Genomic DNA, 6,451 nt, shown 5'->3' on the forward strand with positions numbered 1-6,451 from the left:
CATTTTGATGCATTAATAATCATTTCATAATCCCATTTTAGCTCTCTGAATCGGAGTAGAATCGATCGGTGCCAACAGACTCCCACCCATAGGACCGAGACTGCTCAGTAATCTGGGATGCTCTGCTGATTCCTGCAACAGTGAATGAAATGATAAATTTATAAACTGTGAGTAGAAAAATTTTGCTGTGGTTACGGATACCTTTTTAGGTTAAGAGCTTGCCTCTTTGGATTCAAGCACTGCAGTAAAGGTTGCATCAAAATGTAATGCACCTTTCATTTTGAATGAATGAGCTCCGGGCTTTACACTTGCATGACAACACAGATGAGAGGTTCTCTGTTTTGCTGCTCGAGGAGACGAGGCTTGTTTATGAGGCTCACAAACACTGATTGTGCTATTTTTGGCCATTACTGTAAATGGATTCTTTAACTCGGCCGTGTTCCTTGTATCTAATAAGGATGCTTATGCAATAAGGTTGCACTTACATGTGTCATTAAGCATGTCTCTGAATTTTAATCGTGTGATGCTGCCCCGAGACAAACATATGTGCCTCGGAGGAGTTCAAACACCGTCCTCCCTCCCCGTATATACATAACAACAAACAGTACAAAAGAATATGATGTATGAAGAAATCAATAGACTGTGAGTCAGCTGCGTGTCAAGATGAGGCTGTTTAAATGACTCAGTCTTCAATGTGTTTGCCAACCCTGAGTGCATCTGCACTAACAAAAAGATATTTGACTGAGAGAGAGAGAAAGCACCAAGACGCTGAGCACAACTCCCCTGGAGCTACGCATCTATTGTATCTGCCTTGTGCTTGCACGCACGCAGGTGTGTTTGATTTTACCATATTTTCCTCCGCTATTGTAGAAACGGCTTCAGCTTCACGATTTCAAACTCACAGTGATCTCGTTATTCTGAGACGTGGCTGACACGGAGTGTATAGCTTAATTTCTGCGGATGATTAGAGCCGCGGTAACGAGAATCAGGTGCAGAGATGATATCTTAACATGGAGACGTGCTGTAAACCTCAAGAATACACCGAGCCGCTCGACGCTGCCTGTCACCGCCTTCAATACTTAGTATTCCAGGAAACACGGACTGCAAGACTCAGATTACCCTGACAAGAGACCGCAGAACACAAGGCAGGGGAGGGCAGGCATATATATGCACAGTGCAGCCACTGGATTTGTGAATATGTGAGGGTAATAACTTGACCTCCTCCTCACTCTCCCTTCGATCCCTGATTAAAAACATGTATTCACTGGCTACTTACAGAGCACAGTTTTCTCTGTTGTATCACCATAATGTTGAACTGGTGGGGAATCCTGTTGTTACGCCTCTTATCGCCCTCAAACTTGACAACCAGGATTAAACTACTCTCCAAAGAACAGCTGGGCCAAGACGTCCAAAGAATACAAAGCACTCTTAGACATAAAGATGCTAACTAGAACCGCAAAGGGCTCTTTGGCGTATCCCCCTCGGAGAACCCTTTATGGTTCCTGGTTAAACCTTTTAAAAAGGTTCTACTTGGAACCCTTTCAAAGAGTTCTGCCTACAACCCAAAATAAAGGGTTATACCTAGAACCATCTGTGAGAGCTTTCACCCAGAATCTCCTATCTGAGGTTCCGCGGAACCTTTTTATGGTGTAATAGTTCCACCCAGAACCCTCTCTTGGGGGTTCTATCCAGAATCTTTCCACTTTCTATGGGTGCTAATAAAAACCCACCCAAGGCTTTTCTACTGAGAACCCCTTTATATTCCAAGAGTTCAATCTAGAATATATACAGAACCTTTTTGTATTCTATGGATTTTATCTAGAACCAACCCAAGGGGCTCTGCCAAGAACCTTTTTATAAACTAAGGGTTTAATCTCGAATGCAAACAGGGGGTTCTCCCTAGAATGCTTTAGCATTTATTACCACAAACCCTTATAGAGAGTTCTACAAGGATTTCAACAATTCTTAGATAACTTTCTTCCAAGAAGAACTTTGTCTGACAAAGAACCTGCTGAGGGACCATTAATTCAGAAGCAAATGGTTCTAGGTGGAACCTCAACCCTACAGGAAGAATCCTTTGGAACCGTTATTTCTCTCCTTCAGAGTGTGGGTGCAAATGGCTCTAACTTGACAGGAAAAAGTGGATTCTAGTCTCTTAAAAAGGATTAATCAAACTATGGGAATTATTTTCTGTTTTAAGGCCAAAAACAGAACAGGATGTCTCACAGTACACAAAATATGCAGAGTTATGCAGGGTGCATGACTGTTGTAGACACTGCTTGTTAGGCGTACGACGAGGGGGAGGGGGAACACTGAAGGGAACAGCAGTTATGTTCAATTCGGTAACACAAGCTGGCTAATTAGCATTGCCCTGCCATTCCCTTTGAACCAGAGGAGGACAAGTGGGAGCCATCATATTTCTTTGTTCTCAGCACTGTGTGATGCCCTCCTGACCGCAGAAACCACAGGGGTTCTGACCACAGAGGGTCAGAGGTAAGCAACATAAGCTCCCCTCACCCAACCTCCTGCTTACTGAAGTCCCCCGGGGGAATTACTCAGACCTTTTCCTAAAACCAAGCCCTCAGCCAAGTACACTTTTACTGGCAGCAAGCTGGATCAGATATAGCGCCTAGATGTGGTGCAATGACATTTTCAGGATGCAAACCTACTCTGAGTACAGCAGACAGATGTTAAGGGGATACAGATACCTACTGCACTTCAGATGCACACAATTATTCTCGGCTGACTGCCCTCTGAAGACGCAGCACAGATCATTAACTCTATCCTCTCGTGTACCGGGTTTTAATTAATAGTTTCATGCTATATAACGTACGATTGAAACATGAAACTGGGTTTATGTACTGCTGCAGCGTTTTGAAGAGTGTTTTATGGCCAATTTCAGCTTAGTTAGAGATGCAGCCAATTACACTATGACTCCAGATAGCACCTTTTTGTACCACACACAGGTCAAATTATTTGAAATACTTGGTTAAGTTAAGTTAGATGGGTGGGAGTTGCCTTTAAGTCTAGGTTTAGTAGTCAAGAAGTAGAGACTGAAGGGACTGTTCAGTCTGCGGAGACGATCATTGGTGCCAACTTGTCCAACCCCCAGGACAAATCATGAAAATGAGCAGGTATAATCACGAAAATGAGCAGGTATAGTTACAAAAATGAGCAGGTATAATCAGACCTCCCACCCTGGACACAACCTGTTCTAACTCTGCTCTGGTAAGCTCTATAGAGATCTGTGCACCAGAACAATCACACACACATAATTGTCTTTGTGAGGCAACAGGCAAGGGGAGATCATATGACAAAATTGTAGATGTGCGTGACAAAGTGCGCTCAAATTTCTGTCCGCAGCTAAACTCACACTACTGGACCCAATAGACTAATATTTTTTTGTGCTCATTTATGACTTGACATGCTCAAGAACCTCTCATGGTTGCAGTGATTCACATTTTTTTGAAAAACCATAACAAATTTGTATTTTTATCAGCTGCTCTGTTTTATATTAAGTCGTCAACATCTGTTAGGCTAAATTATTAGGCTATATTTTGGCCATTGCCGTATGTCAAAATCTGACATTCATAAATTTGAATAAATCCCTGTTTAGCTATCTTTGCCGCCATCCCTGCTTCTTCTTTATCTTGAGCTTTTGTTTATTTATTTACTTGAGATAAAATAAAGGTTGAATGAATGAATCCCTATTATGCGTCTGTGCAGTCGCCATATTGGTACGTTCAAGGTCTGCTTAATGAATGAGAGATGAAGGCTTCACAACATAATCAACAGTGACTTGATTTATTCTGAACTGATTTTCATGAAATTCAGGTTGTTATTAACATGAAAAATTTATGCATAATAATGGTTACTTGTTGTAATTAAATTCAGTTACTGGGGGCGATCTTATCAGAACTATGCCAAGACATTAACCTTCTGAATAGCCACAGCTTCCACTGGGACACGCTGGCTCCGACCTTTGAATAGGCAACATCAAGTGTAAATTATTCTGAATTTCAGCTCTTGTGAGTTTCTCCAAAAATGTAGACCTGTATATCTAGAGCAGAACATGTAGACTTCTATACCTAATGCATTGTTTTTATCACTCGGCTTTGTTAAATACTTGATTCTGATCAATTACTGTTACTTCTGAGTATCATTTGCTATGAACAAACAGACTCTGGAAAAGCCGTCATTATCAAATCAATGAAATCATTTTTAAATTCATATTTTGTGCGTCAAATTATTGATTTTTTGAGCACATAGTGTTATAATGAGCGGGATAATGTGAGCAGGTCATTATTGTGAAATGAACCCTTGAATCACTGTACATTTCCCCTTACATAAAGCTGCCTGGTTGTTTGTAATGTTCTAAATATATAACAACGTTTAAACTGAAAAGTTTGGGCTTATATCGTTCTGTTTGTTGTTTCCTTATTAGATTATTACTAAAATCTCTCTGAACAGTATGCTCCTGCTGTCCAGCTGTCAAAACAGAATAGAAGGTATGATAAAACTGGTGAGAGGCTCAAAGCAATAACCTCCACTGCTCACTGCTCTATGAGCGGTGCAGCAAGCGCTTTGTGGCCTCATTTTGCCGCCAAACTTTACCTCTCAGGCTAGATATATATACCTTATATATACCATATTGATGAAGGTTGTGGGGGCTGAATGCAGTCTGAGAGAAAGGCTGCAGACACTGCTCAAGGCTGAACAAAGTACTACTATACCTTCTCTGCATGTTTGAGGATGAAAAGTTACTTTTTTGAGGCAGTTGTTGTTATACCACCACTATTAGCTGACTATTAGCTGACATTGGTTGAGAGGCGGGGCACACCCATGAAATCATATTACCTCTGAGTGCGACCTCCTTTTCTTAATTCAGATTCATCAATTACCCTAATTAATTGATGTCTTTGGAGTGTGGGAGTAAGCTGGAGAGAACAGAGAACCCACGCAGACATGAGAAGAACATGCAAAGTCCGTACAGAAAGGTCCTGCCTCAGTGCCAAACTCCCCAGCCCCGCAGCCAGCTGGGTGATAAAGAAACCATCACTCTCATGAACAGTTAAATTACAAGTGTGCTGTCAGGAAACAATCAGGAGTGTAATAACAACAAAAAATAACAAATTATATATATATATATATATACTGCCCAACTTTATATGCATACCTACTGTATGCATATAAAGTTACCTACTACATTAGCCATGCAATATTTATCCAGCACACTCCCACACACAGTTTGTAATCCTGCAGACACTGTATGTTGTCCATTTGTTGTTTATATACAGAATCAGTTTCTTATACTTCAGCACGTAATGGTCATATTTTTATTGTGTTTGTTCGTCTCTGTTTAGCTTTCATGTTTGTTTAGATGCACAGTAAATGTCACGTTTCACTCATCTGTCTGTTCATACCTGGCCAATACCAGCTGATGCTGATTTGACAAACTCCACCCCATATGGCTGTTTAAACCGTGTAAAACAAATGCTGCAAAATAAAAAAGAAAAAGCATCTGGAAATTTGACCCAGTTCTGCTCTGCACCTGTAGTTGCTGTAGTCTTTTCTGTAATAAATTCCCAATGGTGATCTACATAGTACTGCATCTTCAATCTGCTGATGCATCACCGCTAGCACGTTTTCAGCATAGTTGGAGGAGAGCTGCCCCAGCTAAAGGCGGAGGAAGAGCTGCGACTGCTCACAGTCAAAATGCAGTGACTTGGAAAACATGACAAACTCACCAAATATCAAGCCCTGGTCTCCATCGCGGGTTTCACATCAGCATCCCGATCAGCTGGCGGTCAGAGACTCGGGGCTGAGGCAGGCGACTCCCGCTGGCGTCACACGAAAACACCACCTAGAGGACAGGAGATGAGACCGTTTGTTAGAATTAGGACACATTACAGCTGTCGTTTTCACACATTTTGGGGTGTTTATCATCTACTTTGAGACAGTATTATAGTGAAAGAGAAGGCATTTCTCAACACACAAGAGAAGCAGTCATACATTCATAATCTCATTGACTGAGCCTGCTCCTTTTTCCACTTGGCAGCTTTGGGTGCGATATGAGCGCTGATCTGATTATGAAACAACAGGAAAGAAGAATAACGCAGCAGGAGAGGCACCAGGAAAAACAGAGTTGGAGATACCATGACTATGAATGTGTGTCCTGTCATTAATATTTCACTGCATCATTGTAGCTAAAGGAGAACAAAGTGTAAAGGGGAGCGTCATGAAAAATTTATCATATTTTGACACAGCTTTGGAATTTATCTGTGCTAAACAAAGGATGGGCGAGTCTTCTGTGCTTTTGATGAAGTTTTGCGCTGAGAAAATAAGGTGATTAATGTGTGCAAATAATTGCTGCATACTCTAACATACGGTTATTAACATTATATTCACATATGTGATGAGGACAGGTGAGGAAATGCTTTTCTTTCTCACT

General features: G+C 41.3%; 1 protein-coding gene across 1 annotated transcript in view; it reads right to left on the bottom strand.

Annotated features, from left to right (window-relative positions):
• lrfn1 (leucine rich repeat and fibronectin type III domain containing 1) overlaps positions 1–5,864 on the bottom strand; it is a 46,921-nt gene extending 41,057 nt beyond the window's left edge. Inside the window, exon 1 of the mRNA XM_084717920.1 lies at positions 5,748–5,864. The gene's annotated coding sequence lies outside the window, so the exon portion shown is untranslated. The remainder of the gene's footprint in view (positions 1–5,747) is intronic.
• Positions 5,865–6,451: the final 587 nt, after the last annotated feature.

Source organism: Lutjanus erythropterus, chromosome 4 (assembly GCF_056507025.1).
Source record: "Lutjanus erythropterus isolate fLutEry1 chromosome 4, fLutEry1.hap2, whole genome shotgun sequence".
NCBI classification, from domain to species: Eukaryota; Metazoa; Chordata; class Actinopteri; order Lutjaniformes; family Lutjanidae; genus Lutjanus; species Lutjanus erythropterus.